We start from the raw sequence: 15,761 nt of genomic DNA, 5'->3' as shown, positions 1-15,761 counted from the left end.
ACCACTTTGAAAAGCCCGATTGAAAATTTTGCGCAATCCTCGTCACCCAAGTGTATTTGGATACGATTGGATCTTCACGTTCCGCACGATCCAATCGTATCCAAACTGGCGCCGACGTCGCCGAACAAAAGTCAAATCTCATGGTCTCTCTTTTCTCGATGACTTGTCTACGTTTTCTCTCCTCTTTTTCTTTACCCCCGCATTTGCCCTTTTGTTTCTTATTCGGCTTGACTCGCGCACACGCGGCAACGACCTTAAAAACTGTCCTGCTTTACAAACAAAAGCTACTTAGGCATGATAACGTATTCGGGAGTCGTATCGGGTGAATTCTCCATTTTGGTTCTGGTGTGGAACGCGATGAGAAACTTACAATTTAACTCAACATTTCAGACTTGAAAATTGTGTAAAAAATGACTCCCTGTTCTTAACTTCAATTCAATGTTTTTGAAAATTTCAATTTGAGATCTGAAGCTCTCAATTCCTGGAGTTTCAAGTTAGGGTACGAATTAAAATGTTGGAAAGTCTTAATTGAATACTGAGTTTTTCTCGAATCAGGAAAAAAAGGATTTTATTCTGATTTTGATCCTCAGATAGATAAATATTTTTCGACCATTAATAAACTTTTTTCTCAGTACGTATTCACCGAAATACCACCGTAAAAGTGCCGCAGAGGTGGTCAAAAGTGGCTGCAGATGGATTTTGTGCAGTCCCGTGTCACCCAATCAGCCCAAAGAAGGCACTCTATACCACGGGGTCCCACCATAGCGAATTAATATAATTTATGAAAATGAGTTTTGCCGTCAATGGGGCGGCCCCAAGCCTTTGCATATTCAGCGAGTGCAATCCCCGGATCATCGCTGTATAAGGTTATTCGAGGAGATGAGTTAAAAAAAAAATAGATATACATTTTATAACGATATTAAACCCGAGGAGATGATCGACATTCCAGGGATTTGCAGAGACAGATTGGTTTGACAGAGATAGATCCCGAAAATGAGAAACTAGGAAATTCATTGCTCGAATGCCAAAGTCCCATTCAAAATTACTCTTTCATCTGCACCGAATTAAATTGCACTGTGTGAGGATATAACTCATGAAACCGGAAATCCATTACGCATTTTTTACGCTCCATCGGAGACTCGTTAAGATAATAAAAAAAAAGGTAGTGCATGAGTGGGATATCCAGCATTCACTGATAAATCGCTGCAGGTCGTATTAGTTTCACTCGAGGATATAACTGAGGCAACGTTGGTCAATATACACTTAATGAAACAGCGTTATATCAATTCGATCGTTTACGTAAAATTGTCAAGTCTTGAGTACCACTTAATGCCCCTCGCGATAAAATATTGTGATGAAAATCTAAGGGAAATTGAGATAAACATTTTATCCGCCCCCCCTCTTGTGTGACGATTCCCTTCCTTTTTCATTCCTCTATTGGATTTAATTCCAGTGATTAACTCAATGTCTCCGGTTTTCATGTTTTTCAAATGGCAATGAGAAGTAATTTTATCCTATTTTGTGTATAAAATTGTGCTAATAATTCGTGGAGGTTTTTTAACTCGTAAAATAAAATTTATGGGAATTATTTGAATGGAAATGATCGGGTATTTGAATAGAATTTAATCTGGATTTTAATGCCGATAAAATGATGACGGTGATTAGTCGGTTGATGTTCCCACGAGGCTTTTACATCGCCGGAAATGAGGGAGGTCAAAGTCCGATTCGTTTGGAGAATGCGACCTGGAGGTATCACCGGGTGGGAGGGGAGATATATTCAGACGCACCATTCGAAGTTGAATCCCGAGAATGTCTAAGGGACTGGATGCATCTATCGATGGGCCTTGGGGTCTTTCTGGACCCCATCTCTTTCAGGGACACCAGATGAACTCGCTGCACTCGCGACACTAAAGCAACTTCAGGTTTCTTCGGTGTTGGATCATAATTCACCGTGATTACTCGCACTGCTCATAAGGGGAATGTAACCCAGGGCTTGTACTGCTCATCGTGCGAGTGCGATTACTCGGGTGACGATAATTCAAGGGGAATGCATTTAAACTTCAATTGAAAATTATTTTTGCACTTATCATTGTCCAAACATCAGCCGATAAATTATACTTCATTTTAGACTTTAAAGAATCTCAAATTGAAAAGAAATTGCATTTTTTATGATCAATGATTATTTCTGTTCGAGCAATATTGAAACGCGGTTTGACAGTTTGCAACAATTAAATTAATAAAACCATTCGTTAATTTCAATCAAGCCACAAGTAGACCGGAAACTGTCTCTTAATTCTCGATACCGCAATTTTTCCTGACTCTCATAAACAGGAAATTGCTGGTAGATATCGGTGCTCGTAATTCGGGGCGATAATTGACGTTATTAATTGACCGAGTGAATCGATTATTGAGAGGTAACGAGTCGCGGAAACTGGACTTTTACGAGGCGGGACACCACTGATACGAGGCGACGAAGCGGATCAATAAACTCGTTTGAAAATAAAATGAATGAAAATCAATTGGGTTGAAACCTCGTGCAGCTCATTCTCCTCCTAGGCCATCGAATCATGAAAATCATAGAACCGCCGTGAACTCTACCCAGGCCAACAAAAAAATTGCTCTCGTCGAAAAAAATTAATTTCATAAAAGAAAATATTCTTTCATGTACAAATATTCCAATTCGGAAATTACGGTTTCAAAAACCAAATTACCCTTTTAAAAATCCAAATTACGGGTTGAATTCGCAATTAATTAATTTAAAAATCGTAATCCATATTTTTTAAATGTGAATTAGGTTTCAGAACACGTACATCAGTCTCAGTTATAATAGAATATTTTTCTGTATGATGGATTGAAAGTAGTTTTTTTTTTCTGTTAGGATAGGAGAAGAATCTCACAAGATTTCTCCCGAATGGTGAGGTAGAATGAAACGTGACAGACTCTGATAATTAAGCTCTTTGATTCTCAGTAAAACCCCGACTATTGGTAATCGCCTACGTGCCAAACACCTACTGCGTTGAAAACGATAATCGTTGGGTTATAAGATCGATAATGAGAAATTATCCCGTCCTCGAAAGTTACCGGAAAACGTGGGCGACTCACACGAGCAACGCAATCAGAAACGTTGAATTCTCAATATCGTAGATTCTAATTAGTGATCATGTAAATGAAGATCATATCGCCCCGCCTATCTCTGTCCCAGCATTGCATGCGAGATTAAAAAAAAATGAACAAGTGATATTAATTAATGAATTAATTCCGTGAATCGAGAATTTAAAGTTCAAAAAATGGGGAGATGATGGAGGGTAATGAGGCAGATAGGAAAAGAACAGGATTCTTTGAGAATAAGGGCAGAGAGGATTGGCGAGACTCGGTAAAAAGGACTCGTCCTTAATTGATAGGAAATTCCTGCGTGATTTTTACTCGGAAACCTGATCGCATTTCGTTGAGACATGCTTCTCATGCAGAACAAGAACAGAGTGTTGCCTGTTCAAAAATGATAATTGGGTTAGGGGGTCCCGTCGCAAATTTTTTGAATTGAAGTGAACTTATCGAGTATTTAGCCACGTGATATCAGCTGATTCTGGAATAAAACGAGGCGACGCCGTACGTAGGTGCGTGTGCAATTAACGACAAGAAGTGAGTTTAACGAAGACCGGTCGCTGGAATAATCGGAGGTGATTCGAAAAGTATAGACCCCTCACCTACTCCAGACAATTGTTTTTATCAGTGAAAAAACAGCCGAAGTTGCCAATAAAAATGACAATTGATGAGGGCGCGCAGAGCGATGCGGAGGGAATTTTTATTTGAGCAATATGAGCTGGACTTGTTGGGGGATTGACACGAGATGTTCAACATGCTGGTCTATACTTTCTGGACCACCAACGAGTGAGTGGAAATGAGAGGGAATTTTTGTGATGTTCAGTGCGCAATGGGCAAGAGGGAGAGCAGTGAGACCGGTTCATTAGCGACACTCCGCTCTTGCCCTCAGAGACATCCATTTTATTTTCTCACATTTTAAAATTGCTCAGCTCTTCGGACTCTTCATCTCATTCGCCTTTCCTCCGTCAGCTACACCATCTTTATACGTCATTTACTCGGTATTCTCGAAACAACTCAAACTTGGCCTCTCATTGCCAATTGCACATCTTTCGTTTGTTGACGTTTGATTATTTCGGTTAAGTCGGAAATTGGAGTCATTGGTCGTTGGTAAATTCACGGAAATAGGTGAATTTTGAATAACATCGAGGGGTACTTAAGACCACTTGACAGGATGATTAATATCCCCAATGAAATAAAAATTACGGCTTTTTATTAATGGCCGTAGGGGTGGAATGTGCGCGTAATCGGACACGAGGCCAGTCAAGCGAAATAAAATCGTGGGCTCTCTCGTTGAGAAGATGCTAAGTGGATGACTACTTAACGCCTTCCTTTTCGTTGGGAAAGTACGAGTGCTTCTTTCAGATGTGGTAAATGCGAATATTCAAGTATTACTCACCGGGTAATGATGAATTGCTCGGCCAGTGGTCGACGCTCCGCAGAAGTCATTCGGCAGGATCTGAAATAAAATGAGTTCAATCAAGTCCAAAGTCATTTTTTTAGATCATACAATCAACTCATTCATTTGCAAAACGAAAATGTGCTTTGAGAATTTCAAACGTCTCAAATTAAGCTTGAAGTCTTACGTAAAATCTGCAATTTCCCAGTACAAAAAAAAACGACATCAACAATTTTATTTAGCACTTAATCACTCACTCAAGGATATGCAATAATTGCAAGTGATTTCAACCCAGAGTGGCAAGCTGATTACCATGAGTGTCAGTGAAAGTTGAGACTTCCATAAATCTTAATTTGAAACTTTTGAAAGTCTCGACATGAGACTTCGGTCTTTCCGACAGAACGTGGATTTAATCGCACACCTCATACTATTAGAACCAACCCAAAAAAAATGTCCCACCGTCAACGAATCCATGTCTCCCAAAAAAATAATTCTCCAATCGCTCCTATTGGAAATTGTCACAACCGAAGGTTTGCACAACAGGTTGAATTAATTGACAAAGATAGCATTTTCCGCGTCAATGTACCTAAACGCAAACATTCGATGAGCGTACCCTCCGAATTCGTCGACGCATCATTCGCGGGGTTAGGGGACACAAGGGGTACGGGGTTCAGAAGGGAATGACGCCGCAGTCACACGACTACAGACAGGGGCTGGCCGATGGTTCGGTTGATCGAACACATTTTAATCAATTCCATTAGTCCCCTGTAGCCATCCCACCCACTATTGGGCATCGGTTTTGGTGGGTCATATATATATAACCAGCCCTCTCAACCCCCCCATGTTCCCCCCAGAACTCAGAGTAGCGCTTGCACTCGGAACGATGGGTTTACGAACGCCGCAATGGGCACTACTCTCGGTACCCAGTGACGTCATCGTTTCGGTTTACACGCACCAATCATCGGTGGACTAATTGGTCGGTACTCCGCGACCGATTCCATGGTCCATCGATTCCCTCTCCCTCTCTCACTCATTTCAACGTACAATTCCTCGCCTCTTTTATCCTCCAGCCCGCTACCCACTTTTGTCTCTACCAATTCGCCCCAAAATGCGTAACAGCCGCACACTCCAAATCATCCCTCTATCCCCGAATCCACCAACAGCCACGAAAATCACGCGGCTTTTCCTCGTGAATATGCACGATTAATCGCACGAATACCCTCAGCTGTAGAGTTTAATGTTAATGGACCCACCACACAGTGTTATAGTTAAATTTTCTCGTCTATTTCAACCACACCACGTGGATAACTCGTGTGTATACTCGTTTGAGTTAACGTTTAGAAATGGACGATTTGAACGCTCAACGGAACTAGTGGCTGACGGGGTGGAGGGTTTGCACTCAAGTGGCTGAGGCAATTTCAATGGTTCTCGATGGTTAACTGTCTATCGTTTTGTCGGAGTGGTGGATGGGAAAATGAGAGGTTGAATAGACTGTTTAAACTGTTTAATCACGCTGTTTCGAGTACCACTCGACTCATGGAAAAATAAGAATTTGTGGGTCCTCGGGTGATATGACTCAGCCCGAGTGTGAATTCATTCGACCAAACTTCAACATGAGTCGAGTACTAAACCGGTGTAAATTAATTATATTACTACTGAAGATTTTTTCTATCCCGTTGACTTTCTACTTGAAACAAGTCAAGTCAAATGGTTTGGATCATAATCCACCACTCGGATGGCAAATTCTCGAGACTTCCGAAATAGATAAGGATCACCTCCTGGGAAATTCACAACCTCCAAGTGCCACATATCCATCGCTTAAATCGTTGATGTACATTGTCCAACTAGTCGGTTAAATTTAACATGTAGATGCTCGGTGGAAATCAGAATAACAGATGTAACATGCACCACTCTGACAGAGCGAAATACCAAGAGCGTCTTCGGGGCCCCCTGAGTAAGGCCAAACGAAGCAAGACACAGAAAAGGGGTTGGTGGGGGGGAGTAAAGGGCGGAGACTAAATGCACCAAGTGTATAACAGTGGACAACGGTTACGGACAGTGGTTAATCGAGTACCCCGTCCTACGTACCTAATCAAGCAATAACTATTTGTCAGTTACCCAGGGCAACCTAAATCCAAGCTAATTCGACATCCGTGTCGAACACAGATTCACTATCGGATATCTCTTTCTATCTGGACGACAGCATATTCGCATTAGCGAACTCCACCAGCCCACGCTCGATCGAGCATCGACCACGAGGTACTCTCTCCTGCGATCTCCCTTTCGGTTTTCGCCTCGTCGTATCTCGCTCCCACGCTCTCAGGGTGGGGAAACTGTGTTAACGTAGACGCCAGTGTTGAGCAGCGCACTGGACTAAGTGCTGGATCGTTTTCGAAAGGGGGTGATAGAGGGTGGTTACAAGGGTGATGGGGTAAAGGGGGGGATACAACGATGGGCCAATTGTATGGTGGGGTGTCTGGAGCCCTGATGGAGTGGATACAGGACATCATCCAATTTGGAGGTTCAATCCGATGCTTTCTCGAGTTTATCGGAGGGGGAGATGATGCTTTCTTCGATTGGACTCTTCAAATTTGACTTCAATGGTTGACTTCAGTGTTGAACAGTTCAACTGATGCCTTCCGAGTTGATCCAGTGAAGGTCATTGACACGATGTGCTTCGAGTGATCTTGACAAGGAATCAACATTGAACGAGACAAGTGATACCCTTGGCTACTCTTTGCTGGACTTCGCGTGGTCCCCATTCATCCACGCAGTCCACCTCGAAAACTCAACGCCGATTTAAAAAGAAATAATCCAACGAGCGTACCACTAAAGTTCGCGTGCATCCCGGAGATAATTTCAGGTGCCTGCTGCTAATTGAGTGATAGCGTTTGCTAATATTTATGATCACCGACTTTTATCAATTGCCAATTCCCCTCTTCCTCTGATCACCATCCACTTTGTTTTACAATCCCCTCGTTGATCTTTTTCTCCTGCCCTCGATGGACTTGTCCTTTTTTTTTTCTTTTTTTTTTCTTTCCAGGGACTTTGAGAAATCCCATGATCCAGCTGGCCCTGTCTGCTGGTGGTGAAGTAGAGTGGGGATTTCATTCACTCTTCAATTCCACTCTAACAGCCGTTCGATCCTTCACCACTAAGTGAGAACCACTTTAGATAGGACCCTTGGCGGGTGAAGATAAAAGGTCCTCTGATGGACTTGGAACAAGAAGGAATTAACGCCCCTCGTGAGATACAAACCAAAACCAGCTTTGTGACACTCCACCTGAGCCAATCCACAGTTTTTGAGAAAAAGGCTTTTAACGGAGATCTTATTAAAATGGGATAAGTGAGGCTTATTATTATGATTAAAGCTGATGATTAAGTTGGAATAGTTGACGACATCATTGGTGGTGGTGGTGGAGGGCACGTGAATCCAGAATCACTTGACTGCTTGTAATTAATATTTATGATTATCGGGATTTACATCAGCTGGAGGCTGAGGCGTGTTGCGGTGCCGTATTTTCTGTCTTAATGAGACATTTTATTGCGCACTATTTAACGCTACACCTGTCTCTGTCATCTTGCCGAGGCCAATTGATCGCCCGTATTTTCAGAATGCTTTTAAATACGTGCGGGGTCGTTATCTTCGGGAAAATTAATATTGATCACCTGAGGGTATTAAAATTTTATAGTCGGTACAACGATGGGTAGGTTTGAGTGATGTGGCTGAATTAAGCAAGCAGCTTCATATTTTCATTTCTCAAGTTTGTCAAGTTTGTTAAATCAAGCATATCCGTTTTTTTTTCAATGAATTAAATCTTGTGGAGGAAATTCAAAGGGAAATGAGCGAAAGTACTTGAATTTTCTCAAGCAAGAGCGCATTAATTATTCCGTTTTTCGTCTTTGTTGCGGCCAAGTGGTTGTTCTACAGCTTCTGCAGCTGCATTAGACGTCTGGAAATGAATAATTCAGGGATTTCAACAGATGCACCAACAATGATCATCAGCTCACTTGTTTGCATTAGCAAATCGTTTACGATGAAAAATAACTCTCGGTTCAGAGGGCACATTTGTTCTTGCTGTGCGCTAACTCTTCCCTGCTGTGCAACTGGTTGCATGCACACTCCACATTTCCCGTCTGATACATTAATTTTAACCTCCTAACACACTGCCGATGCCCCATAGACTGCAACACGATATCGGAGTAGAACAGGGGCAGAGGAGTTGAGAAATATTTGCCAATTACCTTTGGTCGGATCGTTTGCTTTTCTCTCGATTGACAAAGGGTGGAGAATAAAAATGGTGAAAAGGAAGGGATCAAGCTGAGAAGGGAGCAGTCTGATGAGGGTGATTTATTCATTCGATTCACTCTTGTAAGCAGCTCGCGGGTTTAATTTTAATCTTAGTTGAGTGCGAGTGGTCATTTTTATATATAGTGGAGAGACTCACGCGAACCCCTGGACGTCACGAGTAATCGCCATCTCATTCGGGCACAGCTCACTGGGAAGGCAACTAGAACTTCCTCTTTCCAGTGGTTCATCATTATTTATGGAATGCCTGGAATTATGCAGGAATTGAGGACATCAGTCGAATGATTAAGCTAATCCGACAATCCTTTTTTTATCGCCGACTAAATCTTCCAAATTTTAATTATAATTTTCACTGACACAGAGAAAAGTTTTAATAACTTTCATCAAAGTACGAATTCTAACACCACCTAATTGTCCATTGCCTGCCTCCCCTGTCTGGACAATCCGAAAAAATCGGCAACCCCGATAAACCCGTCTCACAGTAAACCCTGGAGCAACTAGAGACTGCACTTAAAATCACCTAATTCCTCTAATCTTTTTATTGCACCATTTATTCTCCATATGAGTGAAAGTCCAACGAAAGAAAAGAGGGTAAATGTGAATGGAGAGGGAGACTCGAGTGGACAGTTGCCCCGTGAGAGAGGCAAAACCTAACATATCAGAGACGACTATCTATCGCTGCCTTTTACACTAATTGATAAATCGTGTTACGTTAATGAATGGGTTGCCCCGTTGGCCAGAGGGCGTGCGGAGAAAACTAGTCTGATATACATTGAAACTCATCCTGGGATCGGAGATGTGTCGAGAATTGAGGATTTTTTTTTTATTCCCACTGAGAACCGATTATCCCCGAGGTTTATTCAAACACTTCCCTTGGCAATGAGAGACGGGAAAATTAATTTCTTGTTTCCTCTGGAAGACATTCTCCCGGGAATCCATCGGCCTTTAACAAGTGATAGCGATCCCTTATCTCAATTGTTACAGTGGCACTTTCATCTGATTCAATCGACCACCGGAAGTGGCTATTAAGAAAAAAAAATCTGCCACCAAAGTAATTGGTATTGAATGAAGACAATGCGGGGATTCTTTCCCCTGAGATAACGAAAAACAAAAACCAATTCTTCCGCAAGAGAAAATAACGTAGAAATTGTAGTCAACTTGAATCAAATCGAACTTGAGTCACACCAACGGTCCGACATGAAGTAATTTTATTTTCAACTTGATTCATAACGAATCTGTTCGGATACGCCTATATATCTGCTCTATATTCACTAGATATGCATAGATATATTGATACCATCAGCCTATAAAAAATAAAGTAATAAAAAAAATGCGGGGAACACAGATGAGGAAAAGAATCAGTGAAAAAAATCCATAGAAATATGATTGCACATTCTACGCACGCTGTAAGGCGATAGAGTCACGTACGGCGTAATGAGTGCCGATGAATCCGTTCCCGATGGCAACGAGATTTCTAATAAACAAGCGTACGTGCTGTTCCAATTTACTCTGCACTCATATCTCCATGGTACCCCTGATTTTTTTGTTGCTTTTGCGGGGATTTTTTTTTCTACGAGATTCACTCTTCTGCCCCAATCATTCAGAATGATAAAGCAGCAGAGGCGATTGGTGCAATTGTGGTGGGACTTGTGTACCTTACACTCAACAGTCAATTTCACGTGATGCAACCAATCCGGTAATTAATCTTCATCCGTCTAATAACTTGGTCATTATTGAGTTGTATATTGCAGGGTATTTTTGAGAATGATGGAATAAGATTTCTCAATCGAATACGTTGAGTGGTGAGAGATAGATTCGATGGATTAATGACGAGTGCTGTCATTTTTTAATTTAAACACGAAGATAAATTTCGAGTAAAAATTATTTATTTGTTTGGTGATGAATTGTAATGATGGAAACACCTGCGAAGTGGAGGAGATCTTGGCGAATGGGGGAGAAGTCAGGAGATAGTGGGGCTTCACCAAGAACTGGTGAAAGATAGAATGAATTGGGGGGCGGTTAACTGGAGAGGCAGCTGCCGAAGGTAGTTGGAGGGTTAGGGAGTAAGAGGGCCAACGAGCTTGTAGTTTATCGAATTAAGGCAATTAGCGGTACAACCGTTCATCGGGCGTGCCACTCAGCGGCCTATCGGGCTCGTACACTCGAATGCTCTCGACTCCCATCGTGCCTGATAATGATAACCAGTGTGTTTTGGGGATTCCTCGGTGCATCAGGAACCCTCCAAACCAACACCATAAAAATCCTTCAAGTTGATTGAGCACCGCCTTCTACAGGATTTTACAGAAATAATCGAATAATCGAATTGAAGATATCGGACACGAAAAAAAGAAAGTCCCCAAAATTATCTCAAAGAAATTCATTATACCTTGCATATAAAATTTTTAAAAATCTTTTTGGCTTCCCGAAAATTTAATACCGAGAAATTCTTAAGGGATGAAACGAATATACCAGCTGTACCTTTTTATTTTTCCATATTAATGAAAGAAAAATGAATAAAACCCAGCTGATCCATTTTACGCGAGTTTAATGCTTCCTCCGGACCTAAGTTAGTTCCCCAAAATCCCTGAATGTTAAAATTTTCATTGGTATCACGTCTCGTTCTGAAGGATTTTCACCCCGGAAGTTGGAGAACACGGTACATCCTTCTCCTCATGTGGTGGCAAGCCTCAAACTCCCTTTCCATACGCTCTCCCTTTTTTTTTCAACGAGGTATTAGTTTTTTCACTTCTATCCTACCAACGTCGTCAGCCTGCCTTTTCAGCTAAGCGGCCGGTGGTACAGAAAATTCGAATATAAAGTTACTGGACAAGCAGAATATTAGCAGGGGATTCATCCCGTTGTTCACGTACATCGCAACATTTTAAACTCCCGTTTGGCTGCCAACTTTATTTAGTTTTCGGGCTTCTGGAGCTGGAGGGATTGGATTGTGGAAAAAGCCTGTTACAAAAACTATGGACTGTGAATAACTTTTAGTTCCACGTCATCAACAATCTGATCTTCAGGCTCCATCCAAAAAACCATTCAAATCCACTTTACATATTTAATTATCCAGACCAGATTTTTCAAATCAACGGTCTCGCGAAGAATGAAAACATAATTAATCGCCGATCTCTTATCTGCTATTCATAAAAATTTCAACGTGCAACGGGAAAAAATTCTAGCGTGATAAAAAAACGAAGGGGATGAGAAAGAGGGTGGAGGGGTGAAGGTCGGCATCTCCTCGGTCCTATTAAAAAGCCCGTTTCCGCCTCCGTTTCTGAAAGCCTCTTACGGCACTCGAGGCAACTGCGAAAGCACTTGAAAGCTCCTGAAAAGCCCAAGCCGACAACACTTCCCTGGTTGAGTGCTGTCCCACCAGGAGGGCGCTGCAACTTCGCACCCAGTCACGAAGATACCATGCTTACTCCAGTTGCAATATCGACTCCATCCTTATGTATTAAACATCACCCGCTCTAACTCCCCTACCACCCCCTCGCACCACCAGGCCCATATTTACATCCACACTACCCGATAAATGGAATAAAATACACAATTCATTACACATCTCATAAAGTGTATTCCAATGTGTAATGATAATTCGCACTGACATTTCGGCTCTCTATCGACATCGATAAAAAATGCATTTTCGTGCAGTTCACTTTTGAGATGTGCAATCATAATTGTAAATTGTCTGAAAGATTTTCACGGCTATTACGCATTGGGATAATTAGTTAAATAAATTTACCACCCTGCAGCGAAAAATTATTTCCGAAAAATTGAGAGGAATTTTTCTAATAGTGTAAGTACGGATAAAGGGAAAGTCGGGGATTCGGAGAAATTAGTGAAACGCGAATTCACTCGCGTTGAATAAATCTCCAGGACTGGACACGTTCTTCTTCCTCTTGCTCTGGTGGCGGGGGTGGTTGGAGGGTTAAGGGGCAAATGAAAAGCGACCAAAGAGATAAAAGAAACAGGGAAAAGCGGAGAAGAAAGTAGTGGCTGGATAAAAGTAAAGGGTTCGCACATACTCTAGGGAAAGTCAGAACGGGCGGAAGTGAGAGAGAATCTCACTTGGATGGAAGAGTGCCGGTAATCCGCGTGTTGGAGCGCACTCGCCCGGGGATAAAGGGTAACATACATAATGCAGTGTTTTCCTTAAAAGCGAGCGGTGACGTCGAGCATCAAGATGGACCAATTGTTTAGGGTCACTCGGGATGCATTCAAACTCCGTTAAGCCAGAGCCCTCCGATCGAAATGATCAATAAAAAAAAATTCCAGAGGGAAATTAGAATATTCTGTAGAAAAAAATCCCAGGGCTCCAACAGGGAGTCGAACCCGGGACCTCTCACTGTCGCACCAGTTCCATTGGCTCTTTCACTTTGACAGAAATTTTTTGGAAAATCTTTAAAAAATGTAATTATCCTCATGATCGACACTGAATCGCACCACATTTTGTTTTTCCACTTGAATTTAAATTGCAATGTAAAATCGAAGTATCGCTGACACTTCCTGAAGTGTCCGCATCAGAATTACTGGAAGATCATTTAACTTCAACACTATCAGATGTAGCATTAATCACCCCTGAACGATGTTGACTGCAATTATCTGAGAAAACTATCATATCCGCAAGTGAGACGACTTAACGAGGCCCAACGCAGCCTCGGTGGGTCGCAATTACGGTAAGGGTCGTGATTAATGACCCCCAAAGGGTCACGAAAATTAAATTCAATAATTCTCGCTCCATTTCCGTTGGAAAAATTCTTAAGGGCGGTATATTCCCTCAAAGAGAGGAGGCCGAGGGGGGACTAGCACCCCCCCGTGGCGAATGGTCGCTGCTTAATTTCTGGACAATCGCATCCACCTCCATACACCCCCTTAATCCTTGCCGGACATTTTCCACGATTTAGGGGCCGGTTAGCTTGGTTTAGCGTCAAACGCGGTAACCGCTATTCTCTCTCCTGGAAGAAGAGGACGGGGGGGGTAAAGAATGGCCGGCCGTAATGTCGCGGGGGTTTTCGTAGCTCCGCGTGTAGCTGAGGTGCGGTATTCTCCCAGTGTTGCGAATAACCGGGGAGAGGGTTGCAGAATGGAGGAGACACCCTCATGGAATAACCCGGGCTCTTTAATTTAGAGGAGCTGGACAGTAATTAAAATAACCATCCACCCCCCTTTTCCACCCCTTTTCGGTATACATACTTGTGTCTAGTGGTGGCCAACTTGCTACTTCGACTGGATAATCTCTCTTGATGCCTTTGCAGATTGTTTAGGATGCTTCGTTGGAGCAGCTGGGGGACAGCAATTGCCTGCAACAAAATTCATCAGTGAGTGCGAACACCAGTGGTTTGGATTTCACTTCAGGTCGTGGTGTTGACAGTTCTTGATGTCATTTAAATAGAAGTAGGAGAAGATAATTCGAATTGGTTTGAATTTTAGTCATCGGGATTTAGCGTATCATATCAGCTGGGAACTGAGTTATTTTAGAAAAAAAAATTGAAGGAAGGAATTGTCCGAGTGAATTTGAAGCATTGAGAACCACGTAGGTACTTGTCCACATGATTGCAAAGAGGACGGAGGTCAGAGAGAGAGAACCAGGACATTGCAAAATAGAAAATTTAATTTAGCCCGTCACCCTCCCTATCCTCCTCGGGTATGCTCCCTTATTGCGGAAGGGTGTGTTGCACGACAGTAGCACCACTCGTGGTACAACCGGAGTGAGACAGACTGGAGCCCTAAAAACCCAGGGAAATACAAAATGGTAAAATATATCCGGAGAAACAGAGTGATATTAGTTTCCACGAGTTCCAACAGTACCTACCAACCACCCACCACCCCCTCATCATTCTGACGGAACGAGTTATTGACATTTCAAATCAGTCAAGTCATTATTTCGTCATAACTCCCAGTGGATTATATTCGGATGGAGGCGTAAAAGAACGAGAGAGGAAAAAAAACGTGAAATTGATTTTCATCCGATTGGTGGTCCAGCGATGTACCAGGTGTTACAATAAATTTCAGCGATATTTTATTCAGGCTAGGGTCGATCGGTAGTTTTCAATTTGCCGGCTCGTATATATTTCGCGCTGGTTCGACGCTCTTCGGAAAACGGTTTAGGAAGGGTGTAGTGCAAGGGGGTGCACAAGAAGAAAAGAAATGGACGAGGAAGAGGAAAGAGGGAGGAGGAGGATGCAATTTCTCGGATGGGTCCGTGTCCGTTGGTATCGGCCTAGGAACTCGGGGAGGGGCTGCAGTTGATGAAAAAATAATAATCCCGCGGGAGCGGTCAGTTATTGGAGGAATTGGAATCATTCCGTCTCTCCACTCGCTTTGTCGGGTTACTCAGAACGGCGGGGCCGCGGGCTATCTTCTCAGCGAACAGATGCCGTTGGAACTCCAGATATTTTCGGGGGTGGAATTCTTGCGGTATTACTTGTTCATTCAATTGCACTTGTGATTTATCCAGAGAGGTAATGGCAACCCGACGTGGAAAAATGTTGAAATACAACGATTTTCCAAACGAAAAAATTTAGGAAATATTTTTCATTGGCTCAATTTATATTTTAAAAATATGTAAAATATGCTCAATATGTATTTTTTCAATTAGAAAAGGTCTCCGTGAAATTTCATTTGTCTCCCAAGCGTGTGGACTACGCGGGGTATAATTAATACACGAGATGGTAAGTGGAATATATCACCTTCCACAGTAATCCCTATTTCCGAGAATATTTTTCTCCAACGCCAAATATCTGGACAGAAAACACTGGCTAGCTGGAGATAAGGTACTCCCGAATGCCGTTGTTATTCAACTCCGCAAAGAGCAGAAGAGAAAAACGCCAACGCCGATGATGGGCCACCAGTGGGGATATGAAGCATGTACGTTGTAGATGTTTGGCTTCTACTGAAATTAAAAATATCGATTCGTATTGGGCCACGCGCCCCAGCTTTACAGTCAAGGGG

At 42.5% G+C, this 15,761-nt stretch overlaps 1 protein-coding gene across 2 annotated transcripts in view; it reads right to left on the bottom strand.

Moving 5' to 3' along the window:
• The window catches only part of LOC105267650 (LIM/homeobox protein Lhx9), a 151,286-nt gene that overhangs the window by 91,098 nt on the left and 44,427 nt on the right, over positions 1-15,761 (bottom strand). For both annotated transcript variants that reach the window (XM_011306643.1, XM_011306644.1), the window contains 2 exons: positions 14,004-14,110; positions 4,499-4,558 (listed from right to left, as the gene is read on the bottom strand). The gene's annotated coding sequence lies outside the window, so the exon portion shown is untranslated. The remainder of the gene's footprint in view (positions 1-4,498; positions 4,559-14,003; positions 14,111-15,761) is intronic.

This window comes from Fopius arisanus, unplaced genomic scaffold, assembly GCF_000806365.1.
Source record: "Fopius arisanus strain USDA-PBARC FA_bdor unplaced genomic scaffold, ASM80636v1 scaffold00049, whole genome shotgun sequence".
In the NCBI taxonomy this organism is placed as follows: Eukaryota; Metazoa; Arthropoda; class Insecta; order Hymenoptera; family Braconidae; genus Fopius; species Fopius arisanus.
Note: the sequence above shows the minus strand (reverse complement) of the source record. Positions and strands in the feature narration are given on the sequence as shown.